This window comes from Balaenoptera acutorostrata, chromosome 8, assembly GCF_949987535.1.
Source record: "Balaenoptera acutorostrata chromosome 8, mBalAcu1.1, whole genome shotgun sequence".
Classification (NCBI taxonomy): domain Eukaryota; kingdom Metazoa; phylum Chordata; class Mammalia; order Artiodactyla; family Balaenopteridae; genus Balaenoptera; species Balaenoptera acutorostrata.
The window spans coordinates 98,682,672-98,705,484 of NC_080071.1; the positions used below are offsets into that span (position 1 = coordinate 98,682,672).

Below are 22,813 nucleotides of genomic sequence, written 5' to 3' on the forward strand. Positions count from 1 at the left end.
TTGCAGTGCGCAAGCTTTTCACTGAGGTGGCTTCTCTTGTTCTCTTGCGGTGGGCTCTAGGCGCGTGGGCTTCAGTAGCTGTGGCTCGAGGGCTCTAGAGCGCAGGCTGACTAGTTGTGGCGCATGGGCTTAGTTGCTCCGCAGCATGTGGGATCTTCCCGGCCCAGGGCTCGAAACTGTGTCCCCTGCATTGGCAGGCGGATTCTTAACCACTGCGCCACCAGGGAAGCCCGGATTTTTAAAAATTGCTTATTTTTTATTAATTGCTCTAGGGATTATGATATTTAAAAATTATCACAATATACCTTGAATTTGTATTTCAGCACTTCACCTACAGTATAAAAAAACAGGAAAACAAACAAACAAAAATAAACAAAACCCCAAAAAAACCCAACCCTTAGGAATCTAACTTTGAGAGTCAGCCCTGGGCAGAGAGATGCCGTATTTCTGCTGGTTGAAAATGTGTGGGCTGGCTGGGAACCAGAAAGTCACTCAAAACCCATGTTTTGTAGGAGTGTGAGGGGCCTCCAGGAGCTTCTAGAAAAAGTGGTCTCTGAATATTTAGACAACTGGTAGATTCTGGTTTAGTCAGGATCCATTTGCTGCAACTTTTTGCATCATCTGGGGGACAGCCAGGAGGTAATCAAACTTCTTGTGGTTTTCAGTACCCGCTGCCCATCTTTATTGCTCTCCCTTACAACTCGGCGGGGTGGGGGGGCGGGGGGGAGAGTGTAGTTTAGGGACATTTTTCTCCTAAGCATGTTTGTGACAAGCTCACTCCACTCAGCGATTCCATAAGACGTGTTATTTATTTGGCCTCTCAAGATTGTGTTTTGGGGCTAGTTCGTCAGGACTTCTTGTCAGCCATTCCCACAAGCCAGCGCACGCCTTTGCCCCCGGCTCAGAGGGGAGATGCGATCACTGCAGGGGCCATACTGGGTCATTTTCTCCCAGCTGGCTCGGTTCCGGCGGCGTGTCCCAGTCGCACCCGGCTCCAGCCCGCGGAGCGCAGGTGTGCGCACCTCCTCCCTGGCTGTGGGGCGCCAGGCCAGCCCGCCTGGGTGTCCCCCCAAGTCCCTTCTGCAGCTCATCTCACCCGCCGCCCTGACTCTGTGGAGCCCCGGGACAGGGTGCGCACCCCCCGCTCTTTTTACGGCCCAAACCGGGCAGCTTCCACGGAGAAGCCCCCGCCCCCCCGCCTCCCCCGCGGTCCCAGGCAGAGCTGAGGTCGCCGTAGCCGGCAGGTGGCCCTGGAGGCTCTCTTCCCTGGGGAGCATTTTCTGCGGCCGGAGGGGAGCGCGGCCCGGCAGGGGTCGGAGAAAGGAGCTAGGCGTGGAGGAGCGGCTGGACTGGGCTGGGGAAAGAGCGCGGAGGGAGGAGCGCCGGGAGGAAGGGGCCGAGCCGGGAGAGCCCCCGCCCCGGGAGGAAGGGGAGGAGGCCGGGTGTTTCCTGGCGCATTCCCGACCCGCCTCGGTGACTCATTCGGCCGGGAAACTCCCAGGGCCCGCCCGGGACCCCGGAGCCGCCGCCGCGGACCAAGGTGAGGAACGCTGCCGCCTCCGCCCCACCCCGCCGCCCAGGTGGGATCCGAACCTCGCTCGAAACCCGGCCGGGAGGGAGCTGGAAGGCGGCGGTGCCGGGCCGGGGCCCCGCGAGCGGCCGGGACTTGGACCTCGGCCGCGCGGCCTCCCCGGCTGCGCCGCCTCCCAGGATGGCCCTGGCCACCGCGCTCCGGCTCGGGAGTCGCGGACCCCTGCCCCAGCGCCCCCGGCACGTAGCGAAGCTCCAGTGCGGACGGGGTACATTGGGGTTTTGCAGTTATTGTTGGAAAGCAAGGAGCAGGCGGTTTGCGCTGAGGTCGTGCTTTGTGCCCCTCTCTGAGGGAAGGAGGGAGACTCTGGCCGAGCGAGACCATTTTGCAGATATTTGGAGAGAGGAGTTTGGGGCTTTGTTAAGGAGCCGGGATTGTTACTTGGGCAGCGCTGTTCAGTACAGCCAGACTAAATTGTGTATTTCAAGCCTGAAATGCGTGCTCCTAATTCGCAGCGCTTGGTGGGCGGGAGAAAAGGGCGGAAGAGTAATTTGGCAGTGGGGCTTAAGGAGCGTTTTCTAAGCCGAGAGAGGTGTCCGGACCACGTCCACTCTAGCGTCAGGTCTGAACGGCAGGATAGCGTTGCTTAGGAAGCCCCGTGTTGGACGGTCTGCGTCTCTGTGGGAGACCTGGGAGTTTCCCTTTACAGGAGAGGAGGGTGCTGTGCGCCTCGCCGCACAGTGTTTGGCCGAAGCTGGTGAGTTGGGAGGTATTTCTTGGCCGTTTTCGACGTGATTCCGTCAATGATCCGTGATTGAATCAGCAGTGATTCCCCTTGCCTAGCTCAGGTTGCTGTTCTTGACAACTCACCAGCGGCTCCAGCGGCTCGGGGCTCGTGTTGGAAGATCCTGCCCGGGCCGCTCGGCTGGGGCGCCGGCCTGTGACGGTGCGCGCCGGTGCCTGCCGTCCCTTCTCCCTGAAGGCCGGCCCTTCGAGGTTTTCCGAGTAAAGCGCAGATCTACGCGCACGGAGCCCGAAGAAAACAATCAGGGCCACGGCAGGTTTGCGTTTGTGGGAATTCAGTTAGGAAGGTGGTGCCAACGCTGCCTTCGCGCAGCGGCATCATCTCTGTGCCAGAGGCGAGCCAGGGGAAGGTGGTGGCAGACATTTCCTGTATTAATACATTTGTGTGCTCATAGGTCGCCCAAAGAAAAGTTACTCCCCAAGTGTTTTTGTTTTGTATGTGTGTTTACTTAGATTTATTTTTAAGTTGACACACAGTAAGATTCACTTTGTGGGGTACATACAGTTCAGTGAGTTTTAACAAATGCTTAGTGTAGTGTGACTACCACCACAGTCAAGATACAGAACAGTTTTATCACCCCCCCCTGAACTCCTTGTTGCTGTCCCTTTGTAGGCAACCCCATTCCCAACTCCTGACCCCTGATCTGTTCTCCATTCCTACAGTTTTGCTTTTTCCAAAATGTCATATGTGGTTTTTGAGTCTGGTTAGTTCACTTAGGATAATGCGTTTGCGATTCATCCATACTCTAGTTTGTCCCTGGGGTAAAGACATTAAAGTTTAAAACTTGTACCACTAGGATACAACCTGAGCCATTCAAATAACACTTTTAAGTCATGAGAAAAATTACAGAACTTCAGCTTATTAAAAAATTCAAATAGTACTCAACTACATATACTAAAAGTGAAATTCCCTCAGTACTTATATCTTGGTATGTAGCCTTTTCTGTGCATACACATAGGTTTTGTTTGCGTGTGTTCTTTTTGTAACATAATGAGATTATACTGCATGTAGCATTATACTTTTTCACTTAATGATCTCGGATTATTTAAAGATGTTGGAAATCTTAACATGTTGGCACATACAGTATATATACACATGGATAGCCTTCATTCCTTTTAATGGCTGTATATAGTGTAGATGCACCACAATTTATTTAATCAGCTACCAGTTAATTGACATTGTTATTTTACGTTTGTCACCCCCACAGTCAATGCTTGTGTGTATATCTTTATGTATATACTCAAGTTTATCATTCTGGAAGTAAATTAGGGTCTAAATAATAGCTAACATTCCTTGAGTACTTACTTTGCTCCAGCATCGTTCTAAGCCAGGGCTACTTTTCCTGTAAAGGTCCAGATAGTGACTACTTACGGCTTTGCAGGCCGTATGGTCTCTGTCACAGCCTCCCCAGTTCCACTGTTGCAGCACAAGTCGGCACAGTCTGTAATGAATGAGTATGGCTGTGCCCCAGTAGGACTTTGCTTGTAGAAGCAGACCGCGGGCTGTAGTTCGCTAACTCCTGAGTGCTCTACATACTAATTATTCTCACGACCCTCAGAGGTGGGTGCAATTATTACCTCCACTTTATGGATGAGGAAACTGACCAGGAGGTGAAGTATGTCTCTAAAGTTACATGCCTGGTAAGTGGCAGAGCCAGACTTTGAATCCAGCCATCTGACTGCACACTGGTAAGTTAAAAATTAGGAAGAAGCTGCCAGTAATGCCTTCTGCAAAATGTTAGACCCTGGGACCTGACCCTCACACACCTATTGAATCACTTACCTGTGATTTTTTGAAGGCAGTGTGCTTGCTCAGGTACCACTCCAGGAGCACCTGCCTCCACTCCCCAGGTGGGCCAGTGTTCCCTCAGCCCCTCTCACTGTGTGACAGTCTGTGTCCTGGCTTTTGATCTGCGTTTCACTAGCACCAGTTTATAGAGGGGTCAGCTCAGTCAGTGCCTGGGGCTGCCCACTAGCCAGTGGGAAGAAAGATACACTTTGGCAGGTGAGATCAAGTTGGGTCCTGGCAAATCTACTGCTTTGACTTGTTGATGTCTGCTATATGTTCACCTGAGCCCCGGTTGGTATGTTGCTTGGACTACCTTCGACCATTTTTCTTCTTTGGTATCGTGGGAAAAGCACCTATTAGGTTGTGATGAAGATCAAATGAGGTAATATATATAGGAAATGTACTGTATAAGGGGCTGTTACTATTCGTGCTATGTTTTCTAAAGCTTTTATATAACTAACCAGTCCTAGCTACTCATTGTTTTTGCAACCAAAATAAGTATAGCATGGGTTAACTACGTCTATGTAATTTAAAAACTTTATTTTAGCCAGGGCAATAAGGTCAGAAAAATAAATAAAAGGCAGATTGGAAAGAGAAAATAAAATTGTCCCTTTTTGCAGATGGTATCTACATAGAAAATCCAAGGAATCTATGAAAAAACTATTAGAACTAGTAAGTGAAGTTTAACAAGGTCACAAAATACAGTCAACACATGTAAGTCAATCTTATTCTATATACGAGCAATGTGCAATTAGAAAGTTAAATTTTAAAAAATACCATTTTCAGCAGCTTCAAAAAATCAAATACTTACATATAAATTTAATAAACCACCTGCAGGATCTATATGCTGAAAACTACAAAATGCTGATGAATGAATCAAAGATCATGTAAATAAATGGAGAGGCACATTGTGGTCATGGGTTGGAACACTCAACATAGTAAAGATGTCAGTTCTCTCCAAATTGATCTATAGATTTAACACAATTCCAATCAAATACTGCAGCAAAAAAAATTTTAACTTAATTGACGTACAATGTACATACTATAAAATTTACCTACTTCAAGTGGGCAGTGATTTTTAGTAGATTTACGGAGTTGGGCAGCAGCACCATAACCCAGTTTTGGAACATACGAATAACCCCAGTAAGATCGCTCATGACCTTTCACAGTTAATTCCCATTCGTAGGCCCTGTTCCAGCTAATCACTAATTTGCTTTCTTTTAGAGATTTGCCATTTCTGGACATTTAACATAAACGAAAGTGTACAATTTGTGGTCTTTATGTGTGGCTTCCTTCACGTAGTATAATGTTTTTGGAGTTTATCCCTGTTCTAGTATGTACCAGCATTTCATTCCTTTTTGTTGCATTGTGTTCCATTGTATGGATATATCACATTTTGTTTAACCATTCATTAGATCCTTTTTTTGCCTGTTATGAATAACTGCTGCTATGAAGACTCATGTGCAAGTCTTTGCATGGGCATATGTTGTAATGTCTTTTGGATAGAAATCTAGAAGTGTTCTTGCTGGGTCATAAGATATTTTTGTTTATTAGAAGTCTCAGGAGGATGCTTTTATAGACAAAAGACAAACTGACTCTAAAATTTATATGAAGGGGAAAATAAACTGGAATATCTGAAAAAAATGATTAAAAACAAAAATAAATTGGGGAAATCACCTAACCTGATTTTTTTTTACTATAATAAAATATAAATAACCCAAAATTTACCATTTTAACCATTTTAAGTGTACAGTTTAGTAGCATTAAGTTGTATAGCCATTACCACTATCCATCCCCTAAACTTTGTCTTCATCCCAAACTGAACCTCTGCACTTATTTATTCCTTTATTTTATTGCAGTATAGTTGATGTACAATGTTTCAGGTGTACAGCAAAGTGATTCTGTTTTATGTATATACACATATATATATATACACATACATATACATACATACACACATCTGTTCTTTTTCAGATTTTTTTCCATTATAAGTTATTATAAGGTATTGAATATAGTTCCCTGTGTTATACAGTAGGTCCTTGTTAATCTATTTTATACATAATAGTATCCGTTAATCTCAAATTGCCAATTTATCCCTCCCTCCACTTCCCCTTTGGTAACCATAAGTTTGTTTTCTATGTCTGTGTCTGCACCCACTTAAACACTCACTCCCCATTCCCTTATTCCTCCAGCTCTTGGTAGCAACAGTTCTACTTCCTGTCTATGAACATGACTATTCCAGACACCAATTAAGCATTGCTATGAACGTGGTAATTCAATGTTTAATTTCTTTGAGCAGTTGTCATACTGTTCTCCATAGCAGCTTCACCAGCCTTTCTGTGTACCAGCGATGCACAAGGGTTCCAGTTTCTTCACATCCTCACCAACACTTGTTATTTTCTGGGTTTTGTTTTTTTTTTTTTTTAAATAATAACCACCCTAATGGGTGTGAAGTAGTATCTCATTCTGGTTTTGATTTGCATTTCCCTAATGCTTAATGGTGTCGATCATCTCTTCATGTACTTATTTGCCATTTGTGTATCTTCTTTAGAGAAATGTCTATTCAAATCCTTTGTCCATTTTTTAATCATGCTGTTTGTTTTTTTTAGTGTTGAGTTGTAGGAATTCTTTATATATTTTGGATAACAATCCCTTATCAGATATATGATTTGCAAATATTTTCTCCCATTCTATGAGTTATCTTTTCATTCTCTTGATAGTGTCCTTGGGTGCACAAAGATTTTTAATTTTCGTGTCCAGTTTATCTACTTTTTCTTTTGTTGCTAGTGCTTTTGGTGTCATATCCAAGAAATCATTGCCAAACCCAGTGTCATGAAGATTTTCTCATATGTTTTCTTCTAAGAGTTTTATAATTTTAGCTCTTCTGTTTAGGTTTTTTGTTCATTTGAGTTAATTTGTATATATAGTGTAAGGTGATGGTCCAATTTAATTCTTTTGCATGTGGATATCCGGTTTTCCCAGCACCATTTGTTAAAAAGACTATCCTTTCTTCAGTGAATGGTCTTGACATCCTTGTTGAAAATCATTCGACCATATACACAAGGGTTTATTTCTGGGCTCTTTATTGTTTCATTGGTCAATGTGTCAGTCTTTATGCCAGTACCACACTATTTTGATTACTGTAGCTTTATAGTAAGTTTTGAAATCAGTAAATGTGAGACCTCCAGCTTTGTTGTTCTTTTTCAAGATTGTTTTTGCTATTCTGGGTCTTTTGAGATTCCATATTAATCTTAAGGTGGGTTTTTCTATTTTTGCAAAAAATGCTTTTGGAATTTTGAAGGGGATTACATTGAATCAGTAGATGGCTTTGGATTATATTGTAAATTTTTTTTTTTTTTTTTTTTTTTGGCTGCCCCACGTGGCTTGCGGGATCTTAGTTCCCTGACTAGGGATCAAACCCAGGCCACTGGCAGTGAGAGTGCGGCGTCCTAACCACTGGACTGCCAGGGAATTCCCTATATTGTCATCTTAATAATATTAAGGCTTCCAGTTCATGAACATAGAATATCTTTCCATTTATTTGTGTCTTTAATTTCTTTCAGCAGTGTTTTGTGATTTTAAAAAGTATTTATTTTGGCTGCACCAGGTCTTATTTGCGGCATGCAGATCTTTGTTGCGGCATGCATGGGGGATCTAGTTCCCTGACCAGGGATCGAACCCAGGCCCCCTGCGTTGGGAGCACAGAGTCTTAACCACTGGACCACTAGGGAAGTCTATGTTTTGTAATTTTTAGTGTCTGAATCATTCACCTCCTTGGTTAAATTTATTCTTTTTTTTTTGGTTGTGTTGGGTCTTCATTGTGGCTTGTGGGTTTTCTTTCTCTAGTTGCGGCTCACGGGCTCCGAAGACCCTGGGCTCTGTAGTTTGCAGCGCGTGGGCTCTCTTGTCGAGTCCCGCGAGCTCAATAGTTGTGGCGCCCAGGCTTAGCTGCCCCACGGCATGTGGGATCTTAGTTCCCCGACCAGGGATCGAAACCGCGTCCCCTGCTTTGGAAGGCGGATTCCTTACCACAGGACCACCAGGGAAGTCCCTAAATTTATTCTTAAGTTTTTTTTCTTTTTGATGCTATTGTAAATGGAATTGTTTCTTAATATTCTTTTTGAAATGTTCATTGCTAATGTATAGATATGCAGCTGATTTTTATGTGTTGCTTTTGTATCCTGCAGCTTTGCTTAATTCATTTATTAGCTGTAACAGGTTTTTTCGTAAAATCTTTAGGATTTTCTACATATAGGATCATGTTCTTTGTGGTTTCATGTATTCTGAGGTTGTTTCATTAGGTGAATATGTTAATAGTTGTTACATCTAACTGATGGAGTGATCATTTTGTCATAACATTTCTAGTAACAATTTTTGTTTTCAAGTCTATTTTGTCTAATATTTATCTAATATTAGTATAGCTACTTCTGGCCACTTTTGGTTTCTCTTTGCATGTTATATCTTTTCCCATCCTTTTCGTTTCATCCCCCCTGTATCTTTGAATTTAAAATTTGTCTCTCACAGCATGTTTTTTTTTTTAAGTATTTGTTTATTTATTTATTTATGGCTGTGTTGAGTCTTCGTTTCTGTGAGAGGGCTTTCTCTAGTTGTGGCAAGCGGGGGCCACTCTTCATCGCGGTGCGCGGGCCTCTCCTGTTGCGGAGCACAGGCTCCGGATGCGCAGGCTCAGTAATCGTGGCTCATGGGCCCAGCTCACAGCATGTTTTTTTAATCCAGTCTATCAATGTCTGCCTTTTGATTGTCTACTCCATTTACACTTAATGCAGATAACTTATATGGTAGGATTTACATTTGCCATTTTGTTATTTGTTCTTTTTATATCTGGAAACCCTTTGGCCATAAGTGAGGGGCTTAGGGACAGAGCTTACACTCTGTAGGAGCCAGTAGAGAACCTAGCACCATGAATGGGGCTTAAACATGGCAGCTCTGGCCTGAATTCAGGCTATCTAATAAGATTTCAGAGCACTCCAGGGATAAGATTTGCATTTATATGAACTTTCTGTGTTAAAGGCCTCTCAGACCATGGTCTCAAGAACATAGGGATGTGTTTTTTACCTTTGTGTTGGTTTGAGCCTGGTGTGCACTTGTGCTGTTCAGCAGAAGCTCGTTGAGCATTCATTTACCTGGCTGTGCCCCCATCCAAATTCATCATGACTGCCTCACCTCCACACAAGGCTGTGGGGACAGAAGTCACAGGCCTTGAACTGTGGCTTTCACATCTTTTACTTGTGAGTAAGACAAATGGACAGTGAAAGCTACTGTGACTTTTGAAACAAGCATATTTGTGATTTGTATTTATATCTCAGATACTTCACTCGCCAAGGTTGTCAGGCCCTGTTCTTCACTCTCTCGGGGGAATTTTATTCCACAGGAGAGAAAAACCAATGCCTAGAGAGCAGTGAGTTTCATCTTGGAACCTGATTTGAGAGCCAGAATTTTACGTTCAGAGCTAGCATGGCCATTCCTTGTGCCTGTGTTGTCCTGGCCAGGACTGGGGTGGCAGGGGGAGGGTGGGCGATGATTCATCCTTGAAGATACTCACAGAAGAAGGTACACTTTGCTCTGAAGAACCACACCGCCCCAGGTCAGAAGTGGTGATGAGGATTTGCATTATATTTAAATCCCTATCTAAAGCTTGACCTACTCAAGCTGTTCCATTTTAAAGAATTTTCGTCTTTTTCCACAAATCCTGCTTGGAAGGACCAGTCTCCATAAAACCAATGAGCTTTAAAACCACCTGGACTCTTGACTGATTGGGGTTGTCTGTCCCCAGGGGTCATGGAATAACTAAGTGTGTTAAATCAAGCAGAGCTGTGCATGTGCATGATAATTTCACAGATTCTGGAGAGTAAAGTTTTGTTCCTGCCCTGGAGACCACACTGATAATGATTTTGTACATGCAAGTTGGGTTTCCTCCTTTGCTTTGATTGAGGTGTGTGTGTGTGTGTGTATTAGTCAGGGTTCTCCAGAGAAACAGAACCAATAGAGTATGTTTATATATAGAGAGAGAGATTTGTTTTAAGGAATTGGCTCATGTGATTGTGGAGGCTGGCAATTCTGAATTCGGAGTAGGCAGGCTGAGACCCAGGAAGAGTTGATGTTGCAGCTTGAGTCCAAAGGCCCTCTGGGGGCAGAATTCAAATCCAAAGAGGACCTCGGTTTTTTTCTCTTAAGGTCTTCAACTGTTTGGACGGGGCCCACCCACACTATGGAGGCTTTACTCAGAGTGTGCCCATTTAAATGTAAATCACACCCAAGAAATACCTGCACAGCAACATCTAGACTAATGTTTGACCAAAAACTGGATTATACCATAGCATAGTCAAGGAGACACATAGAATTAATCATCATAGGGGATAGTTTTTATTTTGTATTTTAACTTGCATTTTAGATAGTTGTCTCCTCCAACAAAGATTGGCTTTAAGGTAAGGTAAGCCCCATGCAAAGGGTGGAAAGGGATTGGGGGGGGGGTGGAATCCCTGCCCTCTGGAACTGCCAGCTGAGCCAGGGAAGAATCAACACTGCCTACCCTCCCTCCACCAGGAAGAGGGAACACATCCTTCCGCATGTCACTGCCAGACCCTGCACACAAGCTCTGAGAGGCTGTGACCCTCTCAGTGGCCGCAGATGGCCCCAGGTACACCAGAGGTGGATAGAGCAGAGTTCGTTCACTCTGGGGAGCCTCTGCCAGGACGGCCAAGGTCTGGGGCAGCTGCCACAGAAGATGTGACTTCCTGCCCTGCACTTCTGTGTGACCCTGAGCCGGGTTCTCTGTGTATCACCTGGACTCCAGTGGCACGTTTTGGGCTAACCCCACAGGTTGTGTGGAATCGGTTGTGACTCTGGAAGGGCTCTTGAGAAGCTCCTGGAACTCTCCGTTGTCTTGATTCTGCCTTGAGGTCAAGGCAGGAGGGAAAACGTGCTGTATTATAGGGCCTCTGGGGTGTGATTCAGCCTAGGGGTCCTCCCAGACTGGGGCAGAGGCAACCTGGGTGCTGTGGCGCTGTGGGCCTCGGCTCATCGTGCGAAGACACAGCCGTGCGTGCCCTTCCTGCGGACTCCGAGCGTGACAGGCTCGAGTTCCTTCCGAGTTCTCCCTTTTCCCGAAGGTCAGGTGCATTTCGGCAGAGGTAGCCCCCGTTGTGTTTTGCACGGGCGTGTTTAGGGAACTCTGCGCCTCAGGAGCTTGTGATTGGCTTTACAGCGACTGGGGCGTGCACGCCGCTGGACAGCCCCCCTGGCTCCCCCCGAGGGCCCAGCTTTCGCCCGCTGGGGACACGTGCGTCGCCATCCGTCCCAGGTCCCCTAGCCGCGGTCGGGCCAGGCCGCCTTCACACTCCTGCACGGCTCTCCAGGACTTACAGCCGACCGGTTCCCTGCTTTTTCCCGGCCTTCTGCCCCTTCTGCCCCTTCAGCCGGCAGCTCCCAGGAAGGGGTGGGGGAGGGCAGCGCCCACGGACGCACCACGGCCCCGGCGGCAGCCCCAGCTGATGCTCCCGAGCGCCTCAGGTTGTTGAAGAAGTTTAAGTAAATTATGTACACTCATCAGTATTTCTCCTTTCGTCTTTTATCTGCTTCTTTTTTAGCTTCCCCCGCCCTCCCCTCCCCTCCCCTCCCCCTCCCCCTCCCCTCCCCCCTCCCCCCCCCCCCCCCCACAAGGGCAGAGGTGATTTTGGGAATCGCAGCATTTCAGGGCCCAGCCATTGCCGACTGCTCACGCCATCCCTAAAAGGCCTCCGTGCGTGTGCCCCGGTGGGTGTGTCTGTCCACACGCCCTGGATAAGGCATGAAGTGCGCACAGTCCGTAATAGCTAGAGAGCTTGCAGAGACGTGGAAGGCAGCCCTGAATTTGCCGGTTGGTTGTGGCGGCTTTGTGCCAGTTGCAGAACTCCCCACGCCACACCCTTGGGGCCAGGCTGGTGAACTGTAGTGGGGCTGCGCTCGCCTGGGGCCGCAGGTCCTCCTGCCTTCCTGCGTGCCTGGCATCTTTGCAGGATCGAACCCTTTTTAAAGGTTTGTCTGTATGTTTGCTAGGGCTCCTGCATCAAGGTACCACAGACTGAGGGGCTTAAACAACGGGTATTTATTTCCTTGCGGTTCTGGAGGCTGGAAGTCCAAGACCAAGGTGTCAGCAGCGTTGGTTCTTTCTGAGGCCTCTGTCCCTGGCATGTAGATGGCCACCTTCCCACTGTCTTCACATGGTCTTCCTTCTGTGCCTGTGTGTGTCCTGATCTCCCCTTCTTTTTTTTTTTTTTTTTTAATTTATTTATTATTTATTTATTATTTATCCTTGGCTGTGTTGGGTCTTCGCCTCTGTGCGAGGGCTTTCTCCAGTTGCGGCAAGCGGGGGCCACTCTTCATCGCGATGCGCGGGCCTCTCACTATCGCGGCCTCTCCCGTTGGGGAGCACAGGCTCCAGATGCGCAGGCTCAGCAGTTGTGGCTCACGGGCCCAGGTGCTCCGCGGCATGTGGGATCTTCCCAGACCAGGGCTCGAACCCGTGTTCCCTGCATTGGCAGGCAGACTCTCAACCACTGTGCCACCAGGGAAGCCCTCCCCTTCTTGTAAAGGGCACCAGTCACATTGGATTAGGACCCACCCTATGACTTCATTTTACTAATTACCTCTGTACATCTCCAAATATAGTCAGTCTGAGGTACTAAGAGTTCGGACTCGGAAGGGGGACACAATTCAGCCCCTAGCAGTTCATTTAGTTACAACGATGAGGTTGGTGCCTGTGAGCCACTGGTTCTTGCTGCTCCTTGAGGACCTGGCAAGGAGGCGGGAGAAGATGTGTAGCTATCAGGGAGGCTCAGTTCCTCGTCCTCGCGAGGCAGAAATACAGACACTCCAGCGTTTTCTTCTATCGCATCAAAGGATTATATGGTCCACCCTGTGTCGGAGACTACTGCCCTAAAACATTTTCTCAAAATGTGGGCCAGAGACTCCAACCTCAGAATCAAGAGGTGCGTGTGGGCCGGGCATTAAACATGCAGGTGCCCCCGGCACTCAGCTCCACCAGGTCGGGACAAGGTGTGAGAGTGAACATTTGCGCCAAGTATCTCTGGTGATTGTTTTAGTTACAGCCAGCTCATACCCCAGCTCCCGGGGGTGCTGGGCAGGAGGAGCCCACTTTCAGGATTTTATGGTACTCTGAATAAAGTACAGGCAGACATCATTTAATTGCTCTTTGCTTTAGTGCATTTCCCAGATAGTGCGTTTTTTATAAACTGAAAGTTTGTGGTGACCCTACATCAAGCAAGTCTGTTGGTGCCTTTTTTCCTTCAGCATTTGCTAACTTCATGTCCTTGTGTCACATTTTGGTAATTCTTGCAATATTTTAAACTTTTAAATTATTTTTATATTTGTTATGGTGATCTGTGGTCAGTGATCTTTGATGTTACTATGACTTGCTGCAGGCTCAGATGATGGTTAGCATTTTTTAGCAATAACATTTTTTAATTAAGGTATGTACATTGTTTTTGTTTTTTGAAGTGATGATAACCATTATTTAGTCTCTCGATGCCAAGTAATTCTGAGCCGCTTTTACATTACCACAATGGCATGCTTTTCAAAACACATTTCTAGCACCCTTATTATTTTCCCTCCAGTATTGTCATCAAATACTCCTGGTTGACATTCCTATGGGACTCTTGGCCTGTCGTCTCTGCTATCACAGGGGAACCCCACACATTATTTCCAACTCAAAAGCAATACTAAAATACAGTGAATTTCCAGTCTTGATAAATACCACTGTCAAAAATACAGTCTTGAATTTCTTGTGCACAATGTTAAATAAAAATATTCTACTATTTACTTAAAAGCATGGCAGAGTTTGAATGGTGGCAAAAGGGATATGGGACATTTGGGGCAGCAGCAACATGAATCAATCACATAGTAGAGAATGATAATAAAAACACTAGCTAGTAGTTATTAAGCACTTTTGTGTATTAGCCACTATTATTTAGACCAAGTCTGTACATTGTTTTTTTTTTTTTGTTTTGTTTTGTTTTGTTTTTAAAAGGAACCTTTTTTTTTTTTTTTTTTTTTAAAGGATTTTTCTTATTTATTTATTTTATTTATTTATTTATTTTTTTTGGCTGTGTTGGGTCTTCGGTTCGTGCGAGGGCTTTCTCCAGTTGCGGCAAGCGGGGGCCACTCTTCATCGCGGTGCGGGGACCGCTCTTCATCGCGGTGCGCGGGCCTTTCTCTATCGCGGCCCCTCCCGTCGCGGGGCACAGGCTCCAGACGCGCAGGCTCAGCAATTGTGGCTCACGGGCCCAGCTGCTCCGTGGCATGTGGGATCTTCCCAGACCAGGGCTCGAACCCGTGTCCCCTGCATTAGCAGGCAGATTCTCAACCACTGCGCCACCAGGGAAGCCCTGTACATTGTTTTTTAAGAAATAATGCTATTGCACACTTAATAGACTACAGTATAGTGTAAACATAACTTTATATGGTCTGGGAAACCAAAAACCTTTATTTGCTTTATTGTGATGGTCTGTAACTGAACCCGCAGTATCGCTGAGGTATGCGTGTACTCACCCTATCAGCTTTGTAGTAGCCTGAAAATGTTTGTTTGCAAAAACTCTTACCTCTTGACGACTTTTTAATTACCACAGGGGAAAAAAAAAAAGATGTAGACAATTAGAACTATTCAGGGGGCTTCCCTGGTGGCGCAGTGGTTGAGAATCCGCCTGCCAATGCAGGGGACACGGGTTTGAGCCCTGGTCTGGGAAGATCCCACATGCCACGGAGCAACTAAGCCCGTGCGCCACAACTACTGAGCCCATGTGCCGCAACTACGGAAGCCCGCGTGCCTAGAGCCCATGCTCCACAACGAGAGAAGCCACCCCAATGAGAAGCCCGTGCACTGCAACGAAGAGTAGCCCCCGCTCACCGCAACTAGAGAAAGCCCGCGCACAGCAACGAACACCCAACACAGCCAAAAATAAATAAATAAAATAAATAAATTTATTAAAAAAAAAAAAGAACTATTCAGGAAGGAACTTTAAATAGGTGGCCTTAGGGCCGGGTGGCTGCAGGCAGAGCTACTAGCTGCTGCCTCACCCCCAATCACTGACAAGGCAGTGATTACACATTCTAGCTCAGCCTGAAACCTGAAATCTCATATATATGTATATTAAACTGTTCGTTGTGGGCAATTCCTTAATGTGCAGAGGCACGGAAAATATTGAATAGTATATGAACCCTCAACAGTGGTCTGGGCTCACCTGTAACCCCTGCCCACACTGCTGTTGTGAAGCAAGTCCCAGGAGCACTGTCTCATCTGAGTCATAAACACTTCATTCAGTACATGTCTCCAAGAGAGAGGAGTTCTACTTAAAAACATAAATGCTCTTGGAGTTTTGCTGCTTTTTTCTGGGCCAGAGGTGGAAATGGTTTTGCATTTTTTAAGACCTCTCGCTATTTTGTATAAGCTGGTTTCTTCAGATCCTAAAAATCTGGGAAGTGTAAAATTATTAAGTAATTGAAGCTAAACATTTGGAGTGTATATATATTTTAAACAAAGCCCACCATTCTGCAGTGGTCTGAAGCATTTGATTATAGAACGAAAATGATCGCTGCCGAGGGCTGACTTGCCTGAGGACGTGTGGTCCCTGGCCCAGATCTCCGACAGGTCTGTCAGAAGCGTTCTTTAGGAGTGCAGGACTCTGGGCAGACAACAGGGATTTCCAAGGCAGTTGCTCTGATCGGAAAGATGCGTTTCACTCTGAGGTGGACGCAGGTGTGTAACCTGCTCTGTGTCACAGCAGAGAGGAGCCACCGTAACACCTGCAGTCACGGACACAGATCTGTTTTCAACATTTTTCATTCCCTTTCCCTTATGTTCACAAAAAGTTTTCAGAGAGATATTCCATTTTTTACTCTTTTTAAATAATTTCAACCTTACAAAAATTGCAAAAATAAAAATAATACAAAGAACACACGACAAAACTCTTTTACATCAATTTGAGGCCCTTTATCCCCCAGTGCCTGTGTGTATTTCCTAAGGATAAGGATATTCTCTTACATACCCACAGAACAATTACCAACTCTGGCCCTTTATAGAAAATGTTTGCTAATCCCTGTCCTAGAGAATCCATTGCACATATTTATGTGCAAGAATTTTCCTCACAGTTTACAATAACAAACACCGTGTTATAGGGAGCTTCAGGAGACAGCGCACAGACTGGTTCATTCGCTCAGTGGAATAGTATACATCTGTCAAAACAGCACTTCAGAGCAGCATGTGACAGTGTGGATGCCTCTTAGTAATAGCAGTGAAAAAAGTAAGTCAGACAATTACGTATATTGATAGCATAATATCCCTTTTATAAAGACTGAATTTTAAAAGTGCCTTTTTGAAAATATGTATAGATGAGGTGCAACTTGTACAAAAGAAGGCAGGGTATTGATGCCCAGGTGGGATTTGCTGTATATCACAGGCAGAACCCTAGCTTTTGTTGTGGATGGTGGTTCACCTGTCTTTATGACATCATTTTAACATAACAAGGTGAGAACGGGCCAGGGTCTAGGAACTATTATGCATCTGAGGTCCAACAAAAAAATTCCTAACATCAATCAGTTACTGAACTTTTTATGGATCTCAGTATTACTTTCAAGTTAATTCTTTGAGATTACCTGCTGCCTCAGAACTGTTTCTCAGATGGGCAATTGTTTGACTTCTGACAGAAGGTCAGCAGTTTGCTCAGACGGGGGCTGTGCGTTAGAAACTGCTCCCTTCCCTGGTTGGGGCTGGCACAGTTCTTCCTACTTGGTACATTTATAAGTGAAAGAGGGAATTCCAAAGGCGAAAGGCTGAAAAGTTGATATGGTAAAAATTTTAAACTGAGGTTTCAAAGAAAAAAGTAAGTGACATAAGAAGGCAAGTAGTGTGACCTGGGAAAATTTTTTGTAGCAACTTTCACACAGTTTTAATGTCTTTAATAAAGAGGTATAGTTGAGTACTTGACATTGATGAGGAAAATACCGAGATTTCAAAGGACAAAATAACAAGAAAACAAACCAAGCTGGCAAGTCACAAAAGAAAAAAAAAATGGGTCACTGTATAAAAATTTGTTCAACTTTAATAGGAATAAAAGTAATGCAAATTAAAAGAACATATAGATGCGGTTCCACTTATTAAATTGTAAAAATGCAAGTGATCCCTGGTTGCTGTGATGAGGTGCCGTGCTGGTGTCTGTGGGACCCTGTGGGAGGGCACCTCACCTGAATCCACCTGTCGCTTTTTAAAAATTGGGAAATAATGGACATACATTATATTAGTTTCAGGACATTATATTAGTTTCAGGTATAATGATTTGATATATGCATATATTGTGAAATGATCACCACAGCATGTCTAGTTAACATCACCTTACATAGTCACAAAAAAATTTTTCTCTTGTGATGAGAACTTTTGAGATCTGTTTTCTTGGCGACCTTCAAATATGCAATACAGTATTATTAACTGTAGTCACCATGCTGTACATTACATCCCCATGACTTATTTATAACTGGGAGTTTGTACCTTTTGACCACCTTCACCCGGTGCTCCCACTCCCTGCCTCTCACACCACCAAGCTGTTCTCTGTATCTATGAGTTTTGTTTCCTTCCTTCCTCCCTCCCTCCCTCCCTCCCTCCCTCCCTCCCTCCCTCCCTCCCTTCCTTCCTTCCTCCCTCCCTCCCTCCCTTCCTGCCTTCCTTCCTGCCTTTCTTCCTTCCTTTCTTTTTAAGATTCGACATACAAGTGAGATCATACAGTATTTGTCTTGCTCTGCCTAACTTATTTCACTTAGCATAATACATGTCTTGGCTACTGTAAACAATACTACAGTGAACATGGGGTGCAGATATCTTTTTGAATTAGTGATTTTGTTGCTTTTGGATAAATGGCCAGAAGTGGGATTGATGGATCATCTCCTGCAGCTGTGAAGACATTCATGAGATTTAAGAATCCCCTCCTGGGATGTGCTGCCAGGGAAGTCATCTGGAAACACCATCGTACCTCGCTATCCGCCGGGGGTTGGTTCCAGGAGCTCCCGTGGATACCAAAATCCACGGGTGCTCAAGTCACTTACATAAGATGGAAGTTGTACCATGAATACAGTCAGTCCACCGTATCCCCAGGTTTTGCATCTGTGGATACAGAGGACCGATTAGACGGGACTTTTCTGCCCAGATATGGTCATCTTAGGCTTTTCTCTAGAAGGTAAAAATTTGTTAAAGGGCTCGCACGAAGGGAAGGCTTAGAAGGACTGCTGGGTCGGAGTTCTCGGTGAGCATTTACGAGGCTGTGTAGGCAAGGACGGGGCCGCCTTCCAGTATGGAGTGCCGCTGGCGATGGAGCCTGGGCAGGCAGCGTCTGGGTCTGTGTGCGGGGGGCCAGGCCTTCCCTGCGGTGAGCTGGGGAGGTGTCCGCCCCTGGCACGCCTGTGTGCAGGCTCACTCTCCCTCTCTCTGGGGCAGGAAGCGGCCCCGGTGTCACGGTGGATGGGGAGCCCCCAGCCTAGTCGGGAGGTTGGTGGCACCCTGTCCACCCCCAGTGCCAGAGACCGCCGAGCTTGCCTCCATCCTGGAAAGAACACGCTGATCTGCTACTGTCATCTCCCCTCGTGTCTTAAACATGCACTGGATTCTGTGTGAAAGATGAAGGCCACCGCAGTCACTAGTAGACCAGAGGGATCCCAGACCTTGGGGGAAAACAACGCCCCCCCCCCCCCAGGAGAACCCACCCCGTCCCAACCTCCATCCCACAGCAGTGCGTCCGGCTCTGTGGGGCTCACCTGTGTGCTTGGTGCGTGGCCGCGGCAGCTGTGGAGCATTTCCGTCCCCCAGGGACCCGCTGGGGGTGGCGGGAGTGGCAGGGCGCAGCGCAGAGGTGTCAGGCTGGGCCCGTGTGGGCGCTGCACACTGCGAGGGACTGAGACTTTACTCTGGAATCCTAGATCCATTTCCGTCTTTTGTTGATTGATTTATATTTGCATCAGGTTCATTTTTCATACAAATCTCAGGAGGCATCCCAGTTCGTAAAATAAACACAGGGCTACTCTGCCTTGCCATCGTGGGGCACCCCAGAGTTCCAGGGAACATGGTTTGAGAACCACAGCTGTAAGCATATAAGCAGGAGAACGACAGGATCAGAGTCCTAGTTTAAAAGGAATGAGAAAGGAGCGTGGCAGGCTTGAGGGCGGCATAGGAGCTCTGGGTTGGGAAGAGGCCGGGCAGGCCACCCGGGGAGGAGGCATTCAGGAGGCAGAGACACCGCTGTGTCTTGGGAAGACCCTGTCCCAGGTCTGCAGACTGAGGCTGAGGGGGCGGGAGAGCAGTGTCAGGAGGGAGGGGCTGACAGACTCAAGACTCCTCTGCGGGCTCTGTCTCAGACTTCACCTATTGTCATGATTTTCAAGCAAACTTGATTTTTGTTTTTCTGTTGATGCAGCAATTGATTTGAGGTAATTGCAGAAGAGACCAGTGCTGCTTTCGAGAGTGGAATTTAAAATTTTTGTGCAGTTGCATTTCTTCAGTAGTAAAGCTGGGCAGAAGATGGTGTTTGTTTTTTAATTTTGAAGTTTTTGCCTAGAGATCATAGCAGCCCCATTCTCTCTCCCCACCCCACTTAATCTGGGGAAAGAGGCTGGAGTTGGAAAACTGTTGTTTTAAAATGCGGGAGAGAAAGGCACAGTTGAATAAAGTATGCTTCTCTTCCTCAGATGATTTATTTCACATGTGAACAGATTGCACAAAAAATTGGATGTTTGTACTTTTCTGGGAAGTACTGTTATTTGTATATATAGAAGAGGAAGAAAATCAATGTGCGTCTTGTGCATGTTAGCAGAAACATTTCGTAGTTTGTTGTGGTTTGGTTATGCTGTGGGGTTTGACAAGTGAAATACTGTCAAGTTGTAAAGTAAAAAATATTACAAGTTTGGAGACGCTGGGGAGACCCTCTTTCCGGAAAAAACACCCTCGTGGCTCAGGTCACGTGGGCTTGAAGGGTGGCACTGACACACAGGCAGTGCTCTCACTGTGGTGCCGCAGTCAGGACGTCTGGAGGGGCTTCTGAACCATGAGTTCTGCATTTTCCCTCCTGTGGTTTTGCCATGTTTTGCAACCTTGGTGTTGAGCTGCCTTGGCAGTTCTATTTTAAAGCCTACCGGGCCTGTGCAGAATGCCTGCTTGCTGGCTCTTGGCTGGGATGCACCCTCACTTAGCTTTGCGTCTGACCCCGGGCCCCGTCTGTGCTGGACGCCATCCCTACCTGCGTATGGCGCTCACACAGCCTCCTGCCCGCCCTGCCCTGTCTGTCTGGCCCAGCATGCCCCCTGGTCTCCAGTTCCTGGCCCATGGGTTGGCGTCCCCCTGCTGCAGCCCTTTCTCGGGGCATCCAGTTGCCAGCTCCCGCTGCCTGACCCTCCAGGGCCTCAGGGTCAATTTTTAGTCCCATTTATGAGCTGGGTCCACATGCTACCCCCGCCCCGAGTCTGGTTCCCAGCCCCTGGAAGCCTACTGTTTATTAATAGGCACATACCTAGCGTAACAGTTTTAATTTCATTTCTGTTTTCATGGAAAGTAAATTAAGACCTTGCCTTGACGAAAGTTATAGATTCTCTGAAACTATGTGCCAAGTTCTTTTATGGGTGTGTAAGACCAGTTGGATTTAAATGCTTGATTTGTGGAAGATTTAAATTCAGCTGCTTTTGGGAAGAGAAGTAACCAGAAACCGAGTTTGCTTGCTTAACTGCTTATGTTTTGAGCTGTTTCTCGTAGTGTTTTTAACCCAGCCTTCTACATGGTCGCCCTCCTCAAGCTGACGTCCCTTCACCACTGGGCTCCACCTTTTTTGCTATTTATTTATATTCTTGGTCTTTGTTTTTACCTTATCCGCTGATAGATGAATGTTCTCTTCCAAATACATGCAAGTTATTCAACCAGAAAGTGTTTTAGCTGTTTTTTGTTTCCAGAGCAGTACTACAGGTATAGATGGTCATAGAAAATAAATACATCTCCACGGTGATAGAAGTTTATCCTCTAATCTGGCGAAACACAAGGCCCCCCTCCGTGGACCACGTCCTGTGCCAGGCCGGTCCCCACAGGCGGTGTGGACTGAGGTTGTCTGGGCCTGGAGGAGGCCTTGTGTGTGGGTGGCAGAGGTGCATCAAGGGTCTGAACCAGGCCTGGACCCTTCAGGAGTGGATGCTTCCGAACGCTGCACTCTCTGGGGCCTTCACAGGGAGTCTGGACCGTGGACTCCCGAGGGCGCCCCTCCTCACTACCCCCACCATCTGTCCTTGCGCCTCACCTTTTTGACGTCCATCTCCTAAGGCACCTTTCTCGTCTTGCTCCTTTGTTTCATCTTGTCTCTGCAGCCAGTGTTCTGATGGGGAGCCTGTGTCCTCCCAGTGATACTGGCTTACTGAAAACACACACACACACACACACACACACACACACACACATACTTTTTTTCTCTTTTCCTTTTAATCTCTTGGTGCCACCCATGCTACCAGGTTGAAAATTAGTCTCTCTCCGCTTTAATTTCTATTAATTCTCTGCAGCCTAGCCGAAGTGTTCTTTTTTTCTTTTTTAAAATTGTTGAATTATGTAAGGCCTCGTCTACTATTACCTTTTAACTGAACTGCCAGCAAACGGAGGAGGCTTCCCTTTCGTCCTGCCCAGAAACAAGGAAAACGATCAGATCATGCTCATTCAACAACAAAAGTTCTGTTATCTGCTGTTCTTGGTTTTGAAGTGTGTGGTGACAGCTGTGATTCACAGAAACCGTCCTACCTTCTCCCTGGACTGCTCACCGCAGCCCTTCCCCATCCCCAACGCCGTTCTCTCGACCCCATCAGCTGGTCTGGGGTTCGGGCTCTCGCTGCCCCTCTCCTGCCCTCAGGCCTGGCCGGCCTCTCTACCGCTGTAATCTGCCTGTGTCCTCGGCCCAGGTGCACGCGGCGCCTGGCGCTGGGGTCCCGTTGGCTCTGCCCCTGCTCTGTGGCTGTGCGGCTCTGTGCCTTGCTCTGATCATCTGTCAGAGTGTGATGACCCCACCCTGAGGGTGACCGTGAGGGTGACTTGGTGGGAAGTTGTAGGGTGATCTAGGCTGAGGGGTGGACAGCGCCACGTTGGGGAGAAAGGGGGGGCAGCAGCCATGGGGTCTCTAGCCCGGCACTGGGAACCTTGACCTCCTGCCCACCTGAGGTTGCTTGACCCCCATCTGTGGTCCCTGAGCCCACTTGGGGTTCTCTGATGCCTGCCTGTGGTGTCCGCCTGAGGTTCAAAGGGTGCCTTCCTTGGGCCTTAGCTCTGGTCACACATCGGCTCCAAGTCCAGGAAGGGTGCCCCCAGCTCGCTCTGCTTGTGAGCTACGCCAGAAGCATTGTCTAGGTGCGGGTCCTGGGTGGAGTGGGGTTGGTGCCGCTCCATGCAGGGGTCCGTGTCATGGCAGGAGAGGGGAGGTCCCCTTACGGAGGCAGGATTTCGAAGACCCGGCCCTGCACAGAACTGAGCCTGAGTTTTGGTTGCAAGATGGTGTGTCAGCGGAGTCAGAAGAGGCCCCTGGGCCCCGGGAGCCCCTCACCCAAGGGCAGGGGGCGGGGAGCATAGGAGGAGGAAGCAGCTGGGCCCGGGGTCTCGCTGGCTGTGAGTGTTGCGTGTCACA

General features: G+C 47.0%; 1 protein-coding gene across 3 annotated transcripts in view; it reads left to right on the forward strand.

Moving 5' to 3' along the window:
- The first annotated feature begins 1,411 nt into the window (after positions 1 to 1,411).
- CYFIP1 (cytoplasmic FMR1 interacting protein 1) overlaps positions 1,412 to 22,813 on the forward strand; it is a 98,021-nt gene continuing 76,619 nt past the window's right edge. For 2 of the 3 annotated variants that reach the window (XM_007182895.3, XM_057551983.1), the window contains exon 1: positions 1,412 to 1,540. The gene's annotated coding sequence lies outside the window, so the exon portion shown is untranslated. The remainder of the gene's footprint in view (positions 1,541 to 22,813) is intronic. The other variant, XM_007182896.3, reaches the window with a different exon arrangement.